The sequence below is a fragment of the Hipposideros armiger genome, unplaced genomic scaffold (assembly GCF_001890085.2).
Source record: "Hipposideros armiger isolate ML-2016 unplaced genomic scaffold, ASM189008v1 scaffold_428, whole genome shotgun sequence".
Classification (NCBI taxonomy): domain Eukaryota; kingdom Metazoa; phylum Chordata; class Mammalia; order Chiroptera; family Hipposideridae; genus Hipposideros; species Hipposideros armiger.
The window spans coordinates 1,363,490-1,384,567 of NW_017731778.1; the positions used below are offsets into that span (position 1 = coordinate 1,363,490).

Sequence of the window (21,078 nt, forward strand, 5' to 3'; positions counted from 1 at the left end):
AAAAAAAAAAAGACTAACAATGAGCTATCAAATTAGGAAAACAATCCCATTTACAATAGCAGAAAAAGAATAATATACTTAGGAATCAATTTAACCAAGGAGGTGAAAACTCAGTACACTATACACTATAGTTATTGATTAAAGACATCAATGAAGGCACAAATGGAATGATAGCCCATGTTCATGGATTGGAAGAATTAATATCTTTAAAATGTCCATTCTACCTAAAATGATCTACAGATTCGACACAATCTCTTATCAAAATTTAAATGGCATTTTTCACAGAAATAGAAAAAAATTCTAAAATTTGTATGGAACCACAAAATACCCCAAATAGCTAAAGCGATCTTGAGCAAGAACATAACTGCAGGCATCGCACTTCCTGAATTCCAACATTACAAAGCTATAGTAATAAAAACCATATAGTATGGCACAGAAACATGCACATAGACCAATGGAACAGATAGAGAGTCCAGGAATAAGCCTATGCATATACAATCAACTAATTTTGGAAAAAGGTAACAAGAATATACAATGGGGAAAAGATAGTCTCTTCAATAAAACGTGTTGGGAAAATTCGATATCCACATACAAGTACAGAAGAATGAAATTGTACCCTTATCTTACACAATACACAAAAATCAACTCAAATGGATTAAAGATTTAAACATAAGATCTGAAACTCTAAAACTCCTCAGGGGAAAAGATCCTTGACATAGGTCTTGGCATTGATTTTTTTGGATATGAAATCAAATACAAATGCAACAAAAACAAAACAAGTGGGACTATACCAAACTAAAAGTTTCTGCACAGCGAAGGAAACAATCAACATAATGAAAAGGCAACCGACAGAATTGGAGAAAATATTTGCAAACCATATATCTAGTAAAGGGTTAATAGCAAGTCAACACATTGTACACCTTAAACTTGCATAATGTTATGTGTCAATTATATCTCAAAGTTCAGGGGGAAAAAACCTCAAACTATATAAAAACTCATACAACTCAACTCAATAGCAAGAAAAGAAATAACCTGATTTACAAATGGGCAAAGGACCTGAATAGACATTTCTCCAAAGAAGATATATAAATAGCCAAAATGTACATGAAAATATGCTCATCACAGAAATGCATATCAAAACCACAGTGAGATATCACCTCACTCATTACGTAGGATGGCTATTATAAAAAGTCAAAAGATAACAAATGTTGGTGAGGATGTAGAGAAAAGGGAACCCTTGTGCACACTGGGAGGAATGTAAATTGGTGTAGCCATTCATGGATAATATTGTGAAAGTTCCTCAAAAAATTAAAAAGTGAACTGCCATATGATCCAGCATCCTACTTCTGGCTACATATCCGAAGGAAATAAAATCACTATCTTGAAGAGATATCTGCAGTATTACTCTCAGTAACAAGATATGGAAACAACCTAAGTATCTGTCAACAGTGAATGGATAAAGAAAATGTGAAACACACACACACACACACACACACACACACACACACACACAGGAATATTATTCAGCTTCATAAAAGAAGAACTGGGTATAGGGAAAGCTGGGCATGAAACTATTCTTTATGACCATAAACTTTTCTAGATTTTTCCCTTTGTTATAAGGTTGAAGTATCGCTTTGATAAAAAGTAAAAGTGTTAAAAATAAAACAAAACCCCTATGAAGCGTACCATATTATCATACTTGCTTTGGCTGAATCAATGACCCTAACACAATCATACATTATATGCCTTAGTTTTTTAGAGATGCAACCTATTTTTCTGCCCATATCTCTTGTGAGTTTTCCATGATAAGAGTGGGGGTAGAAGCGTAAATGACTTGCCCCAAACTGGAAATTAGCAAGAAGCAAAGATGAGTCCAGCTCACCTGAGGGGGCACCCAGGGGATACACTGTGGGCAGATCAGGAAAAAAGTTGAAAGTAAAAGCACTCAATTACTACTACTAATGCTAATGATAGATGCTAACATTCTTTGAGTACCTATCATGAGCAGATCCTGTTCTAAGAGCTGTATGCATGCTAACTTGTGTTATTCTCACAACAATCTCCTGCTCCACCCAAGACCTTCTCCATCTCAGGTGGCAACATTCTCATGCCAAAAACCATGGAACATGATGGACTCCTCTGTCATCCACATCCAGTCAATCAGGAAATCTTGGCTCTACCATCACAAAAATCCAGAATACAGCCACTCACTATTTATATTGCTGTATTACTCACTATTTATATAGGAGCTACATCAGGTTCAACCCAGTGTATGATAATAGCTTCCCTAGCAGGTATCCATGAGCCTCTCTGTTCTCCATTCTACAGCCAGCATGACGGTCTTAAAGTCCATCCATGTCAACCCTCTGCCCAAGTGCTGGCAGGGCTTCCCATATCCGTGTAAACACAAAGTCCTCACAATGGCTCATTTCTCCTCCCTCACTCCCAAGTTCCCTTCTCTACCCTCATTGCCTAACACTCTCCCCTGCCCACAACAGCCTCCATACTGTCCCTCCAGCATGCCCTGCACCCTCAGGCCTTAGGGCCATTCTTCCAGCTGCTCCCTCCCTCTGGAACTCTTCCCCAGATATCATCCCCTTTGCTGATCTCACCTTCTCACAGAAACCTGCATCTGACAACCCAGCACTCCCAGTACTTCTTACCCCGCATAACTTGTTCTCTTTACCATAATATGTATCACCTTTTAGAATACTAAACGCATTACCTATTTAGTATTTGTATCAGTTATTGACTGCCTCTTCCCCACTGGGATGTAAGCTCCACCAAGACTTTGGCCTATTCCATTTACTGTTGTACCCAAATGACTACAACAGTGCCTGATACACACTAGGCCCCCAATGATCATTTGTGGAATAAAGAAACTAGATATTATACACCAGATATTGAATGATTCAATTTGAAATAATGCCACTACAATTACCTAATCCATCAACTTTGTCAATCTACTGAAAGCAAAAAACAACAACTCCCAAAAGAGAGAGAGAGAAATCCCACCTCACCACCAAGAATAAATTAGCCCCAATTCTCCCATATTTATACTATTTTTAAAGATTGTTTAGTGCACACCTACATGGGACTATATGAGACACAGAAAAAGATAATTGGTTTATACATTTTGCAAATGTAATCTCATGAAAATAAATGTATACTCTCAACACACAGAACGCAATTTATTTTTTACAAAATTGATTATTCTCAATACCTTCATATGCATGTAGATTTCTTTCCCTAAAGTCTATTCCATTACTTTGTAAAATATTACATAAGGCTGTTACTTCCAGGATCCCCTTTGATACTGATAAATGATCGTTACTCATGAACCAACAGCCTCATTTCTTCTAACATATAATGCTAGGTTAGCTGACCATATGTCTTATTTCTATTCATCATATTCTGCTTTACACATATTTCAACAAATAATTTTTCTGGGTTCTTGTGGCAAAGATGACCAAAATAGCTGTCCCACCCTTACTGACATATAAGCAGGAAGAAGGGAGACATATGCATGTAGTGTGAACATATACATAAAGCAAGAATGTTAATCCAAAGTCAGGGAAATTTTCCTTTATTTTCAAAAGTATGTTACTAACAAAGTGATACGTTTGACACCAAATGTGTGACATGTATGCCTAAATACCCTATTTACTGTTCTTGGGACTAAAAATATGCACTGCAATATGTTTGGTGTATTAATTTCAATCACGGGTCTCAAAAACTATGACAAGTAGTAGCAGCATTTGAAAAGCTGATGAAACTTCCACTTTGGGAGGAGTAAAAATCATATTAAACACTATAAAAATCTGTATTGCTTCAGGACAGCTAAATACATTGCCATATCATATGGGTATTCTGTATTCGGTTTTTCTTGATTTATTTTTTATTATTTTTATAATTTAACTCCCAGGGATAATATTATCTGTAATAAAGCAGAAAAGAACACAGCATTATAAAATCATTTCTTTCCTAAGGTCTCATAATTAGCTTTGAGCAAGACCAAGACTTGAACCCAGGTACTTCTAGTGCTAAAGCTGTCATATCCACAATACAGGTTAATCAATGTTTTCTTCTCTGTTTGGGTTAAAAAAAAACAATCCAACCCATATAAATTAAGAAACAAGGCTAGAATTTTCATATTATTATATAGTAAATGAAGGTAGTGTGCATTCTGAAACTGAATTTTTAGTATTTAAGAAATTAGTAATCAGATGATATCTCCCAAATAAAGATTCAAACAGAGCACCATTTTTTAAAAAAGGGCACAATTCTTTGAATATCACTCACACAATTTGTAAACAGTTACTATACAGCTGCATGGATAATACAAAGCCCCAGGAAGCCTATCACACAGACCAGTTTGGCCTGTCACAAGCCTTCAGAGGAATCCTGCATGATGCTGAACAATCTGAACACTGGCGATCTTGAGCTTCCCGGCATGGCCCTAGGAGCAGAGCCACCCAGCAGGGAATGGTGCAGCTCCTTCTGCAGCCTGTACATTCAGTTGCCAATCTTCCACCACCAACCTGGTGGGCCCTTGCTGGCACCTCTCACTCTACCCAGAAGAATCCAAATTGTTCTCTACAAATAGGGTTAAGAAGGGTGTGGATTTCATGTACATACTACAGCGAAATAACAAGGAAGCACCCTGTGATCCACTGGGCGAAAACCACTCCTGTGACTGACAGGTAAAGGCAGTCACTTTCCCTAAGAAAATAATATGTTTCTCAAGATGAATTTACTTTTCTTTGGGGGAATGAGCATATAATTCTGCAGTGTGTATCTAAATACGAGGTGTGATCAGAAGTTACAGTGAATGTTTAAATTTTTAAAAATTTATTTCAGTAAGAGACACATTGCCATTAATCCCTCTCAAAATGCTCCCCCTCGTTTAGAACACATTTACCCCATCATTCTTGCCACTTTCTGAAGCAGTTCTGGAAGTCCACTTTCATGAGTGTCTTTAATTGCACTATTGCGGCTACCTTGATGTCCTGAATCATTTTGACTTTGGGAAGAGCCAGAAGTCGCACATTGTCAGATCTGGTGAATAAGGTGGTTGATGATACACCATAATGTTTTTATTTGACAGTAATTGTTGTATACCAGAAGCCACATGTAACACGCATTGTCATGATGGAGGATAATTAATGGCACACTTTACCAGCTCTGTTTTTTTTTGTTTTTTTTAGCTGAGCCATCCTGCCACCTGTTGGCAGCTCAGCAGCAGCTCAGCTCTGGCCATGAATAGAACTGGCAACCCTGTGGATCAGAGCTCACACTCTTGAGCGAGCTCTTAACCAACTGAGCCACTCAGCCGGCCCCTAATGGCACACTTTAAAATACACCTTCTCTCAACTGTAGCTCACAACCGAACAAGTTGAAACATGTCACACACTGTTACTAAGGTTTGATATACACGTCTCTTCCCGTACTGAGGATCCCTGCCTTTCCGTTGGATGGCACTCGGCAGCAGCATTCACCATATTTTGTGATCACAATGGAAAGGATCCGTGTCACACATCGCTTCTGGTATGGCAATTTCTGTCAAATAAAAATATTATGGTGTGTCCTCATCCACATTATTCACCGTATCTGGCACTGTGCAACTTCTGGCTCTTCCCCAAAGTCAAAGTGACCATGAAAGGTAAACGTTTTGAATTGTTTCAGGACATGGAGGCAGCCACAACAGCATAGCTAGAGACACTCACAAAAGAGGACTTCCAGAACGGTTTCAGAAATTGGCAAGAATGATAGGATAAATGTATTTGAAGCAAGGGAGAGTATTTTGAGAGGGATTAATAGCAATGTGTCTTTTACTGTAAAAAAATGTTTTTTAATTTAAACATTCACCAATATTTTATGATCACACCTCGTATATCACCCATTTGGGGCAATATTGAGATACGCAAGTGTAACAACAGATAGTCAGTTTCTGACAGTTACTGAACAACAGCTATCTACGGGCTATGTTTTGAAGGGTTTATGTTTAGAAAGTCATTTAATCTTCACAACCACCAGTTTGTCATCCCCATTTTACTGCTGAGGAAGCTGAGGCAAATTACATAAATTGCCTATGTTCACACAGCTATAAAAGGATTTTCAAGATATCAGAGCCAGGCGGGGCATTTTAGAATAATTACTCCATCAAAGATGTAAATATTTTAAGTGTAAAAATAGATGTCTAGGGATTCTGATAAACTAAACAAAAATGCTAATAAAGCATGAGCAGAGAAACCAAGAGACTAAGAGGAAACTCAGATGAACAAAGACAACAAAGACAGAGGACAGAGGTGCAGCAGGAGGCAAGACTAATCTGAGAGGGACCGAGGCAAATCATCCACAAGACTAATCAAAACGAAGTCCAAAACAGAGCACTTTCACCTCTGTGCGTGTTGCAATGCAGGATATTGTGGATAAACATTAAAAACAGCAAACACTCACAACATTTTATTTTAAAAACCACTAAGATTTATAAGCAGTCTATATTATGCCAAGGACAACCAGCTGAGCAAACTAGTGTTGACTGTCTCCCCTTTTTGTCAATATATATATATATATATATATATATATATATATATATAACTGTTTTGTTTCAAGTTATAAAAAAAAATCAAAGTACTATAGCAATTGGACATCCTGAATCTTTATTTCAAGTATCACCCACAGAGCCCCACATTGAAAGATCCCTATCAAGAAAACAATTTACATGAAACACTGAATCACAATGATATCATAAAAATCATTTTTAAAATTACATTAAAACTTTTCACATCTGAGAAGTTTCATCATTGCTCCCTTCTTCTGTGTCTGTTTTCTAAAAATTGCCACCTATCCTTTCTTGGAACAAAAAAAAATCCATTTTTCTGAGATGATTTCTCTCCCACATTTTTATTGTTAAGGAGACCTTCTTAGGTTATATATGGTAGCTTCTCTTTTAACTGTTCATGGAAAGTAAAAAATTAGCAACTCTCTATAAGCTCACATGTATGCAATGGAATGGACTAAGAACAGTTAAGACACTATAGTGCTGAACAGAAAGTATAGTGTTGGATATCTTTCCTTCTCCGCATGTGGGACAAGCACTGTTTGATATCCTGCAAGTAGGTGTTGAGAGAAGTGTAACTTCCCACTTTCGGGTTCAGAATGCCAACATCAAGGACCAGGAGAGTCTGGGCATCATGTCAGGCTTAGAGCCTCTTCACAGAGCTGAGCCCATTGCCAATTCATTATATATCATATAGACAAAGAAAAGAAAAGATGCTCTGAACTTGCTGAAACAGCCGTTTATCTTCCCAACTTCCTTGTCTCCCTGCTCTTGGGGCATATACCAGAAGCCTCAACAGTCCTGCAGATGTTTTGTTTGAGCCTCACACTATTAAAACCCAGGAAGTTACACACACAGTTTAAACAATTGGATTTCTGACTTCAATTGGGAAAAAAAAAAAAAACAACAACACACAAAACTGGGTCTGGCAACAAAGGACTCAAACTCCTGAAGGCACCAATCCATCGTTCAGACCCTGCATGTGTGCTGGGCACCAGAAGCCCAGGACTCCTTCCTATGCCAAACCCAGGCCACTTCACCTACTCAAGTTACCTGCCTGGCCCCAGAAGACACTGAGGTTCCTGACCCTTGAAGCCTGTCTTGAGCAACCCTAGAGAGCAGCCCAATGTTTGTTCAGTAAGCCCTAAAACAACCAGTCACTTTCTGCTCATGGGTTGGAAGATATATTTCAATAACAGATGTGGGCTGGATCTTCACCTCAAACTGGTTTCTAATTTACTTTTCCTATTTGTTTTTAATCTGGCCTAAATAAGGCCACATGAAACCTCTTTGTATTTTAATTACACTTAGAAAAACCTTTGAAAAGAAAAAGGAAACAGTGCCACCTATATAAGTGGCTTTGTTCTTAAGGGGTTTTGTACTGCACAGTAATTGTCAGCCATAACCATTTATTTCCAATTCATTTTCACCTCAACTGACTGGATATAATTTAGCAAAGAAAGCTCAGCAGTTGCCATATTCTAAAAAGCTAGCAAAATGTCAAGTTGCACTATACTTACATCTTAGAAAATAACAAACTCCAACTCTTTTAGGTAATATAGTTAATGGAGAATTAACAGAGTATATTTTAGTCAGCTAATCTTAAGAAGACCTTTCATATGAATTTTCTTTGTATGATATACTGAAATATTCAGAATATTAATCATTTTAGTTCCCTCGTAAAACCATTTCTTCTATTACAGGAATTCTGAGTAATTGATGACAGGTAAAACACAATGTTTTGTTCAATTAAATATTTTTAAATAAAAATAAAGATCTCTCAAACACTCTGGCTAGGAGTTAATAGCCACTAATACCTCTGACCTTGAGAAATCACTGTGTAGCAACATCAGCATATGTTTAAAAAAAAAGTAATAACTGAAATCCATATGGATATGTTCTAAAAATATAAAGTACTATAGAAATGCTAAACAAACTTTAAAAATACACCTTCTATAGCAGTGCTAAAAAGAAATGTGGGGGTAATTATCCTAAGTTAAGATGTTCTGCATCACGGCTTTGAAAAGTCCTTTTATGTTAAGTCTACCAAAAATCAGACTATCAATAAGCCTTCCAAAACTCAGAGTGAGGCTTAAACAACTTCATATGCCAATTTTCTCTGCTTCCTTTACATCTGGTTTAGGCGTAAATCCATATTAGTTGATAAGCCATTGAATGCATTATACCCAGGTATTTGTACAATTAGCCCATAGATAGAGTGAAACGAGACCCCCCCAAAAAAATAAAAATAAAAAAAGGTGATGGGAAGGCCAAAGATGATATCAAAGAAGAATGGCTATAAAAATCTGTGAGTCTAATTTTTGTAAACTACTTGGGAAGCTTACCAAAAGCACAGCACATACAAGCAATAATCAAGAAAATGGCTTAATGCTCACCCCCAAAATCAATACACACCTGCTGAGAACTGTAATCTACAGACAGGTCTAGAGAGGCACCAGGCTGTAAACACCATCCCCAAAGCGGACCATGACAGAGGCCAAACCCACCAAGCCACCTCTTACCTTCCCATGTTCTCCTCATCCTCACTGTTGAGCACGAAAAAGGCTTCATAAGACAACAAGCCCTACCCTCCAAACACAATCTTAAATTATGCTTGATTCTAATTACACAGTGGCAAGCAAACTGAACTAAAAGAAAAATATATTTATATCTCTCATAGACACTAATGGTTACCAAATCAACAATAAGCTCAAAATTGTCATATACGAATGTGACTGTATAGGTGTATAAATGTATAATAATATCAATACATGGCACATATTTAACTTCTAGTCCTTAAAAGTACATTTATAAACATCACTATATATTCATATTATGCAACGAAAAACAGAAAAAATACGTCATGACTTTTCCAACAACCCAATATATTAAATTTCATTCTCTGAATTTTGACTTGTTGTTAAGCACCATTAAAACAGTACTTTGTGGAAATTTGAGTCCCTGTTGCTTCTTACATTGTATTCAAGCTTTAAGAATGTACTGGAATCCAACCTCATCCCCATTCTCACCCCAAACCTCCAAACTTACCCAGAGCAACAACTGCACTAGGCAAGAAAACAGCCTATACTTAAGATGCATATAAAGTACAAATGAGGGGGAAAAACAGTTTGCATACAAGGACTAGTATAATATATTATAGCCGAACCATATACGGGTAAACCCTATACACTAAAACTAATTTTCTTTCTCAATTTCTATTTTAAAATAAAAAATGAAATAGGGTACTACGAAGATGAGAGTTAGTCACACTTGACAATCATGTATGTGAAAACCTACTTATGCATCTCTAAGCCTTGAGCATAATTCATTTTACATATAATCAAAAAGTATTTTTTTTGCAGTTTTAATATGTAGTGTCTTTCCCAGGAATGCAATTCTGTGTAAATTGAGAAAAGGTCCGACTTTGTTTCATGTGCCAACTTTAGCAAATATTGTTCACATTTCAGAAAACGATGTCATTGAGCACAACACTACTCCAAGACTCCCCTTCCCTGATACTTTCCCTGGTGTCAGCATTTTCATTGGTCACTTTTACAGTGACTGTACATATAGGTACATACAAGCATCCAACTACTTCATTTTATTTTCTAGACTTATCATGTCCAAACACTTTGAAACACATATCATTTTATTACAAATTACCTTCCATTTATTTCTCCATTATATTATATGTGGACATCATGTTGACTTTTCTGAAAGTATGTATAGGCAAGTTATTTACCTATTAATTTCATTTCAAGATACTAAGGGAGATGTTCCAAATACATTATCAAAGGGTCAATAAAGTTGAAGCCCCTAATCCATAAGCATCCATGAACATTTTTCTATTTTGGTTCTTTCTACATTAGGTTCAACAAGCAAATGAAAAAGAAATGAGTGACAGGCACAACCCAAGCCATTCATTTAAGCTTTTATTTTATGCCTGGGTGTGTGAGTACAGTAAGTCCCCGACTTACGAACATTCAAGCTGCGAACTTTCACAGATACAAACGGACCTCGCATTACAAACATTTGTAGATGCGAACAAATCGCGGAAGTAGCTCATGTGTCTGCCGGACATTGTCACAGTTGTGCTGCTGTGTGCTTACTGTACAGTGCGATAGTGTACAGTAGTACGGTGCTCAATCAGAGCCCAGGATGTCTGGAAGCAAGAGGAAAAGCAGTGGTGATGTGGAGGGGACTGCTAGGAAGTGCAAAGCAATAACCATGGAAACAAATTGAAAATAATTGAGAGACTGGACCAAGGCGAAAAGATGGTAGACGTCACTCGTTCTTATAATGTGAGTCATTCAACCATTGCCTTTACATGGTATATTTGTGTCAAAGGTGTATAAGACTCACTTTGTTGGACTTACGAATGGATCCGGCTTACGAACGTTCTCCCGGAACAGAACTCGTTCGTAAGTTGGGGACTTACTGTATGTTCAAACTCTGGGAACAAAAATAAATAAATAAAAAGCTCAATTTTCTGTCTCCTTTTTAAAAGGTTTCCTCATTTTTAGTCCCAGAAGAAAGATCATCATTGCTTGTAGGAAAGTGTGATCCTGAGAACGGATATAAAAGGTACTTGTGTATTTAATTATAGGAAACTTCATTATGGAAATATAGAAGTGGATAAGATAAAAATCAGAATAATTTAAAGAAGGTGAGTAAATGCAATCATCTCTCAAAATAATTTATAAATTATTTCTTTTTATTTTCAGTTTTGACTGACATTTTCAGTTATTTAGACTACAAAAAGTTGGGAGAAACTTTTTAATGCTCATACAGAAGGCCATATGTATTTTGGAGAATTTATCTTCACTTGCGATGTAACACTCAGTGAGAACATTCGAAGATGAGGGCAGAGATTTATGAGTTCTCAAAAAATCAACCTATTTTTCTTCTTTAGTGCCATTTGCCAACAGTGGCCACATAAACATTACAGAAATAAAACAACCCTGAAGACATCCCTACAAGGGGTTGATTCAAACCTCAGCTGTGTCTCCTCTGTGACACATGATCTCTAGAGGGAGTGCTATATGACTGAGCTGACTAGAACTGGCATAAAGGTAACTCCACCCTGCCACTGTGCTACCTTCCACACCCAGCTTCTCATGTACCATCTGTGAAGCAAAACAATAATGCTTGTCAATTATGGATTCGACAGAGATAGTCTTACTTTCAACAACTTTTAGAAAGCACGGGCACTCCCTTGGCAGTATAGGCAGATATTTTTCACACGTCTCTTGCAGAACCTGAGCACCCACTCATGAGCACGCTCCATCCCTCCCAGTTTTATTTCCTGGGCAAAAAGGACAGTGCGCCCATTGCTAAACCCTGGCACACAACAGGTACCCAAAAATGTTGTTGAATGAGTAAACACAAGAATAAACCAGTGTATCTTTTTTAATGTGATACAGCAAAGCCTCAAATATGAATCTGCATCACTGGTTGTGGGTTTCCAAGGGACAGGACTAGGGCCTCAGCATCTGTTTGGCTCCTTCTCTTCTCCCACAGCCTAGCACATCCCTGGCCAAAGTACATACTAAATAAACGCATGTGAAATGAATGAATGTGCTTTTTCTTAGCAGATAGCTATATTACTGACTTCATAATTCCCAACTGTTCAAGCACACAAAGAATTGTTACTCTAGAATAAAATTCGCCAAGCTATTGAACACAACTTTACTGCAAAACTTGGCTATGAAAACAAAAGTAAACATGATGTAATAGAAAATCTCCTGGACTGGGGCTCAGGACGGACAAGTCATAGTTCCAACTCTGCCATTACTCCAATGGATAAATGTAGACAAATCAGGTCTTCACTGGACTTTCATTTTGGCAACTCTGCAATAAGGGCTCTGCATTAGAAATATACGTGACAAGATTTTGTTGTTGTTGTGTTGGGTTTTTTTAAAATATTGTTTTTATTTTTAAGTTATTGTTGACATTTAATATATTAGTTTCAGTGTACAACATAGTGATAAGACATTTATATAACTTATGAAGTGATCACCCCGATAAATCTAGTAACCTATCTCACACCATACACAGTTATTACAATATTATTGACTATATTCCATATGCTTTACTTTTCATCCTCATGACTATTCTGTAACTGCCAATTTGTATTTCTTAATCACTTCCCTATTTTCACACATCCCCCTAAACCCCCATATGGCAATCCTCAAAATGTTCTCTGTATCTATGAGCCTGTTTTTGTTTTGTTTCATTTATTTTGTTCTTTAGATTTCATATATAAGTGAAATCATACAACATTTGTCTTTCTTTGTCTGACACACTCCACTCAGCACAATACCTTCTAGGTCCATCCATGTTGTTGCAGATGGCAAGATTTCATTCTTTTTTATGGCTGAGGAATATTTCATTACATATATGTTCCACCTCTTCTATTCCCGTTCATCCATTTATGGACACCCAGGATGCCTCCATATCCGGGATATTGTAAATAATGCTGAATGAACACATGAACGCACATTTCCCTTCAAAGTAGTGTTTTGGGTTTCTTCGGATAAATACCCAGAAGTGGGATTACTAGGTCTTACTTTGTTTCTTGTAATAGCCTTTGTTTTAAAGTCTATTTTGTCTGCTATAAGTCTTACTACCCTCACTTTTTGTTTTGTTTCCATTTTCATAAAATATCTTTTTCCATCCCTTACTTTCAGTCTACACGTGTCTTTCGTGTTTGAAGTGAGTGAGTCTCTTGTGGGCAGCATATGTAAAGGTCTTGTTTTCTTATCCATTCAGCCACCCTATGTCTTTTGATTGAAGCATTTAATCCATTTACATTTAAAGTAATTGTTGATAGATATGTAGTCTTTGCCAATTTATTATTTATATTTTTTATCTTTTCTTTTCTTCTCCTTCTTAAGGAAGTCCCTTCAACACTTCTTGTAATACTGGTTTGGTGGTGATGAACTCCTTTAGATTCTTTTTGTCTGGGAAACTCTTTATCTGTCCTTCGATTCTAAATGATAACTTTACTGGGCAGAGTAGTCTTGGTTGTACACTCTTGCTTTTCATCACTCTAAATATTTTGTGCCAGTCACTTCTTGCCTGAAAAGTTTCTCTTCAGAAATCAGCTGACAGTCTTATGGGAGCTCCCTTGTAGGTAATTAACTGCTTTTCTCTCGCTGCTTTTAAGATTCTCTCTTTGTCTTTAATGTTTGGCATTTTAGTTATGATGTGTCTTGGGATGGGCCTCTTGGGGTTAATCTTGTTTGGGACTCTCTTCACTTCCTGGGCTTGTACGTCTATTTCCTTCACCAGGTTAGGGAAGTTTTCCATCATTATATCCTCAAAGAATTAGGTTTTCAGTTCCTTGCGCTCTCTCTTCTCCTCCTGGTACACTTATTATGTGAAGTATGCTTGATGATGTCCCAGAGGTTCCTTAAACTAGCTTTATTTTTTTGGATTATTTTTTCTTTCTGCTGTTTGTACTGGGTATTTTCTGCTATCTTCTCTTCCAAATTGCTGATTCAATACTCTGATTCACCTAATCTAATGGTGATTCCCTTTAATGTACTCTACATTTCAGTTATTGCATTCTTTGTTTCTGACAGGCTCTTTTTCATGTTTTCTATCTCCATTTTTATGTTTCCTATCTCTTTGTTGACATTCTCCCTGAGATCATTGAGCATCCTTATAAAACAGTGTTTGGAACTCTATATCTGGTAAATTGCTGTCACCATTTTGCTTAGTGATTTTTCTGGAGATTTGTTTGGTCCTTTCATTTGGGATATGTTTCTTTTTCTCTCCATTTTGACTGAATCCTGCTTGTTTTCATATTTTAGGTAGAGATGCTATGTCTCTGGTCTTAGTAGAGTGGCTTTATGTAGTAGGTGTCCTAGGGGACCCAGTGGCACAGTCTCCCTGGGCACCTGAGCCAGGTGCTCCAGGTGTGTCCCTTGTGTGGGCTGTGTGTGCCCTCCTGTTGTAGTTGAGCCTGGGTTGCATTTTGCACATCAATGGAAGGGACCCTCAGGCTGACTGGTTGTAAGAACTGGCAGTGACTACAATGGAGGTGCTGTTGTGTAGGGGCTGACCCTATAGAGCCAGATTTGCCTTATCAGGGCTGTGAGAAGACTTTTTATCCTCATTATTAGTAGCAATTTAAGAGTCCACTAAAGAGCATAAAGTCATAAGAAGATAGAACTCAAAACTAAGTAATTTATATGTTTGCCTTATTTATCAAAGTGGTAAAATTCCTATTACTTTATAACGTTTTTAGCTTTCAAAGTGCTATTAATAATTTATGGCTTTGCTGCAGTTTGATTAATAGTGGGGCAGTTGTATTTGACTATTCATAGCAAGAAAGAATCAACATGTACCACTTACTATCATAAGAAGTATATTTTTAAAAAACAAGATAAAAATTAGTTTTGAATTGATAAAAAGTTCTTTCAAGTTAGTTTGGCTTTTGATTCATATTCAGACATAATGACTTTGACCTTGGACACATTGCTTAATGCAACTGGACCTCTGATTTGTCATCTACAAAACAGGCTGAATTAGATAAGTGGTTCTCAACTGGGGTAGAAGGGGATTCTGCTCTCTTTGCCCCCTCCTTAGAGGAAATTTGGAAATGTCTGGAAACATTTTTGGTTGTTACAGTTAAGTGGAGTGAGATGCTATAGGCATCTAGTAGGTAGAGGCAGGGCTGCTGCTGCTAAACATCCTACAATGCACAAAACAGCCCCTTAGAACACAAAATTACCTAATAATAGAGCTTGAGAGAAATCTTAATTAGATTATTTCAAAACTTCCTAAATTTCAAAAAAAAATGCTGCATTTAAGTTGCTAAATATGGGACAACAGAAGCTTCTCCAGAAGCTACAGTTGGCCTGTGATAAAAGTTACAGTTACTCTAAGTTAAAAGTTCTAGAAATTTGAAAGACAACAAATTTGGACATAAACCCAATTTAAAACAATGCTTACTAACCTTACACTTTGTGGATCATGTTGGTGATTAATGTATGACTGTATCTTTCACAGCTTTCTTTCTTTTCCCTTTTACCATGTGCTCCACAGAAATGGGCATTGTTTGTTTTGAACAGATGCAAGCCAGTTCTGGAAAGACTGACAATGAATGATACATTGCCTTGACCTCACAATAGAAGAACAAAATAGCCCTAAAGACTATGAATTATCGACTACAATAAAATGGAAGGGCATCACCATTCACACAAAACACAAAGATGGCAACAGCTGGAAGTGGGGACGCTTCCGTACCTGTATGTAGGGTCCCATCCACAGAATGGATACCAATTAACAACGCCAATTCACATGGGATGCAGAATCCAGCAATATAACTTATCCTATTAACTTTTAAAAAGTGCCAAATATCTGTGGCATTCAATTAACAAATGCAATATACTCATCGCCCTACACAGCATTCTGTCAACTTGGAAAACCCCTATATGTGTGGGATTTTTCCAAGTATACTTTACAAAAGGATGATCAAGACTTCTCAGATTCTTGGTCTGTTAGCCTTAACAGTTCCTATTCTAAACTCAATTGTATGTGTTAAGTTGCCTGAAAAACATCCACATATCTTCTGGGAATGAAATTACAGCAAGCTCACAGTTTTGGAACAGAAAGGGGGTGGAAATCTTTGTTCTAACCATCCTTAGAAATTGAGTGTATAAAATATAGATGTGAAAGTGCTATGCAAGTATCTCTAATAATTCACCTTGATGATGTCTTGGACCAGGACTAAATGGTGCAATGACAGGGAATTAAAGGGTACTCTTTGCCACATAGCAAAAAGAGAAGAATCTATATATTTAGTTTGATATGTGACCATAATAATAAAATGAGTGGCTGCAAAGTCAGTGTTTATGCTTTCAAAACCAAAGTCCTAGCTGGTTATTCACCACAGAATCTCAAAATGTTAGAGATTTTGTGGAAATTCTGTCCTGTATGAGTCTGTCATTAATTGATTCAAAATAATTCAATTTTTATTTTCTGGGTGTCTAACATTTGTCAGGCAATTGCTAGGCTTTGGAAAGATATGGTGAACAAGTCTTTAGTTCCCTGGGGAACACAGAAAAGTAAGGATCTATAATTCAAAGTAAAATAGCAGGTACCAACATATTATGGTAGGAAAGCACATGGGGGCCGGGGCAAGGGAAGTAATCCAGTTTTAGGGGGATGTGGAGGCTTCCTGGAGGAGGAAATTTCACACGAAAGACAGGTACAACTATGCAAAAGCCCATAAGTGAGAGAGACACTGTCCCCCTCCAATCACACAAAAAGTCACGTCTATCAGTTACACAAACTCCTAGACAATTAGCAAAAAAGATATTTTAACAATGAGAATATGTAATAAAATTCCACAGAAACATGAATGAAAGCTATAAAAAGTCTAGGTTATACCCAAATGTTGATAACTCTACCTCCCTACATAAGTATGTGCCTTAGAGTCACAGGGCTTGACCAGCGCCCTACTCCTCACTCCCAGATTTAATCAAATCAGACTTAATTAGGCAGCAATTGGTGGAATAAAAAGCTGGTATGTTTACTGATATTCTCCATCATGATAAATTAGAAAGGTATTCATGATGAAGAAGAAAAACAACCCGATTAAAAGGAAAGTACATTCAGCTAATCGTAGAGCTGACTTCACAAATCATAGGTTGTAAAATGGCATCTGGTCAGCAAACATGTTCTATTCAACTTGGCAGTGTCCTAAAAAGTCAGATCCAGTGTGTCTAAAAGGAATGTTTCCTTTTTTAAATATGCAGAGTCCAACTTGAGGGGTTTTTTTAATAATAACTACCCACTTTTGACCATGTAAGATCCCTAGTTTGCAGGTCTTCACCACTCTGTACTATCTCTCCACAGCACAGTGAGGCTTTTTCTCCCTCTTACTATCCTTGTACTTAAAGAACTGCTTATAGTAGACAAGTACCTATATTCAGTTTTCAAAGGTGAGAAAATGAGAGCAAAATCAAGAGAACTCTGTGTGTTTTCTTCCATATGCCTGCTTCAATCACTTCCCTTACCTGCCTAGCCCCTTTAAACATCCAGATTGGTGACCCTGGATTTAGGCCATAACTCCATTTGCCAAATGGCACCAAGTCAGTGTCCCAGGCATGGCTAGGTCTAGAAAACCAAAGGCAAGAGCAGAATATTTACTCATCTATGCACTGTGCCTTGGTCTGGCATCAGTGCTAATTTGGATCCATTTATACAGGCCTAGATTCATGTCTATAATCTGCTACTTGGTTTTCATAGAGAAATAAACTATAACAATAAGCAGCTTTTTAAATTCTATCACTCAAGAAAGTCCCATTTTTAAGTTCAGGGTACTCATAAAAGAAAGAACCATAAAGAGTAAGCAATGGCTCATAATTGCAGGACCAGGGACCTTTAAGGGACTTGGAGACTCACAGTGTTAGGACTGGTGCTGGAATGCCATGTGGTAGGGAAACTGAGTAATAAATGGTCCATGTAGCACATCCAGCAATTTTAGACCTTTTGGTCAGGACTGAAAATGCTACCACAAAGGCTGCTTGATAGATAGTAGGCTCTAATACCCATTGTCCATTTGCAGACAGACTGGCAGTTCAAATTCAAGGTAGCCATTAGGTCCAGTGTGAGCTAAGAAGAATACAAAAAACCCATGGCCACAGAAAAGGGAAAAAAAATCCCATGTATGCTAAAGTCCAGAAAAATGTGCCTAGCACAGTGCTGGGTGCTTGATACATATCACAACCACACCAAGTTGTCTCCTGATACATATCACAACCACACCAAGTTGTCTCCTGAAAAATAACCTGTATCCATCCAGTAGGCCTTCCTCTGGACAAATGGTCAAAGCAAAGTTACCAGGGGTACTTCTCTCTCTTCCCCATTTATGAAAATTCACCCAGTTTCTCAGGCTAAAGTTCAGGGGAGTAATTGTAGATTTTCTCCTTTCCCATACCCTCCAACCCATTCAACTTTTTCCCTTTCCCATTTCCTCTAACCCATCCGTAACTTTTAAAATTCTACCTCCAAAATACTCCTGAAGTCCTTCCATTTCTATCCATCTTCTTACCCACCTCCCTGGTCCAAGCACCAGGACTCCCACTTGGACCCCAGCAACAGGGTCCTAACTGGTCTTTCCACCTGCACAATATTCTGTAGATGGCAGCCAGAGTGAGCCTCTCCCAGTATAAAGCAGATCATGTCACACCCCTGCTCAGACTCTGCAAAGCCTTTCCATGGCAAGAGAAACAGAAGGCACAATCCTCAACATGGCCCTCCTGGGGCCTCCTGCGCTGGCCCTGACTACCCCTCCAGCCACTGCCCACCCTCCCTCCAGTGCACCAAGCCCACCTTGAGGGCCTCAGATACATGCTTCCCTCTGTGGCTATTCATCCTCAGAGGGACCTTTCTGACCCATAAACCCATATTTTGCACGCTGTTGGTCTTTCTCATAGTGTACTTACAATCTGTCTTTAGACATTTATTTGGGAGATTAATATCTGTCCCCTCACTAGACTATGCACTCCACCAAGGCAGGGGTTATATCTGTATTTATCACAGACACACACACAGCACACAACCAACACAAAGCAGGCACCCAGCAAAAATGCCTCGCCCCCATTTTGGTTAATTCATCCCCCACCTCAAAAAAAAAAATCAGGAAGCCAACAATGATTTAATCTAAAAAACTATCATTATCTTAAAAGCTATCATGATAGCTTCTACACAAAAACACTATGCATAAAAGTGTTATACTGTCCACCTGTCCCTCTAGTTAAATACATTTTCTCTAGATCAGTACCGTGACAAAGAAAAGATGCATGCACTGCTGCTCTGTCTCCCAAGTCCCCCACCTGATACTTTCCAAACAATTTATCAATCATTAATTGTGGCAGTGACCACACTTTCATCTTTTGAGATCCATTTTCTTGTATTCTGCCTAGCTCACACTGGACCTAAGAAGGGATGGATGCATAAGCATTCTCCACAATGTTTAGCTTCATTAAGAGAATGCTACACACATGGCTAAATTCAACACAAAATAAAGACGGTTCAGCAGGTGACTCTAAGCAGGAACCTCACTGCAGGGACCTCCTCCCAAAAAGGCACCCACAGGCCAGGAGAGCAGATGACAACTCTGAGGGGCTCAGAGGAAAGATTTCATTTTTCTACTGCTACTGTAGAAAATTGTATTTGCAAAATGAAATAGGGATAAATTCTTCTAAGACACTATTCTAAAAACAAAAAAAGAAGTAGTACAAATGTTTAAACAGGAGCTACTATATGCGTGAATAATGAAAAGCTTCATTTCTCCCAAGTATTTCTAATTCATTGTTTTTATTTATTTTGCTTAAATACAATATAATATCTATATTTATACTGCCTGCCATAAGGGCCCTTTTGAAGTATGTGAATAGTCCATTGGTTTTTTTAATGGGTCTAAACAATTTTCTTCACTTGGATGTATATTCCCATAACTATCCTCTAAATATGTTTACCAACGCTAAAGTAAAAATGCTTTATAAACTATAGAACACTATTCAAATGAAAGAGGGACATCTATATATCTAAAACAGAAAGCAAAACACTACCAACAACTCACAGTGAAGCCTTATCACTGAGATTGCTTCTTTCTAGCCAAGTTCAACTATATCTTCTCAGCTCAGATTTTTTATCAGGGACTGACTTAACATGCAGTTCCCCCTCTGGTCCTCCACTGGCTTCCCTGTTACTATGACACCTGGTTTTCCTTCCCCATTGGACCACTTCTTGGTTTTTCTTACTGACTCCTTCATTGAGTGTACCCTACAATCAGGAACTGCTCTTACCCAGCAGAGTTCTCCCACCTCGAGAAAACGCTTACACCAATCCCGCAGGTAACTGCGGTGCTGGCCCAGGTGAGCCCAGTTCCGCTGGCCCCAACCTCGGTCCATCTCGGTGAAGAAGGAGAAGGAGATTTGGGCGGCAGCGTCCCTGTCGCAGTTTGGGGTAAGGGGACGAGCTCATTCAAACTGTCAGATACTGGCCAGACGTCCGTCCGTCCTGCGCTCACTTCCTCTGCTCCGACACCGGGGATGGGCAGAACTTGGGGAGCAGGAAAGGGGGTGAAGCGATGAAGCTCTCGCTGGGGTCTGGGCCGAAGCCCGAGTCCCTGCACACAGGACAGTTGTCCGAGGAGGGGGAGAAGCGGGGAGACTGGGGGGCGGGGCGAGACGCCGGCCCCGAGAGAAAACAAAAGCCAAACGCCAACTGCCCGGCGGCCTGAGAGCCGACTTGGGACCCCCTGGAGTCCCGGCCCGGCCCCTCGTCCCGCCGAGCCGGCTCCTCGGCGCCCAGGTTGCGACGCCCGGCGCCCTGGCCCGACCTGGCTGCACCGCACCCGTCCGAAGTGAGCGACAAGTGGGGCAGCGCCTCGCGCGGGGAGCCCCGCGCGCGCCCGGCGGGGAAGGGGAAGGAGCCAGGGCTCCGCACCGCCGCCGCCCCCTGGCCGGGCCGCACGCCCCTCCGCCCGGCGCCGG

General features: G+C 38.8%; 1 protein-coding gene across 1 annotated transcript in view; it reads right to left on the reverse strand.

Moving 5' to 3' along the window:
• Positions 1-21,078, reverse strand: part of L3MBTL4 (L3MBTL histone methyl-lysine binding protein 4) — a 484,034-nt gene that overhangs the window by 462,820 nt on the left and 136 nt on the right.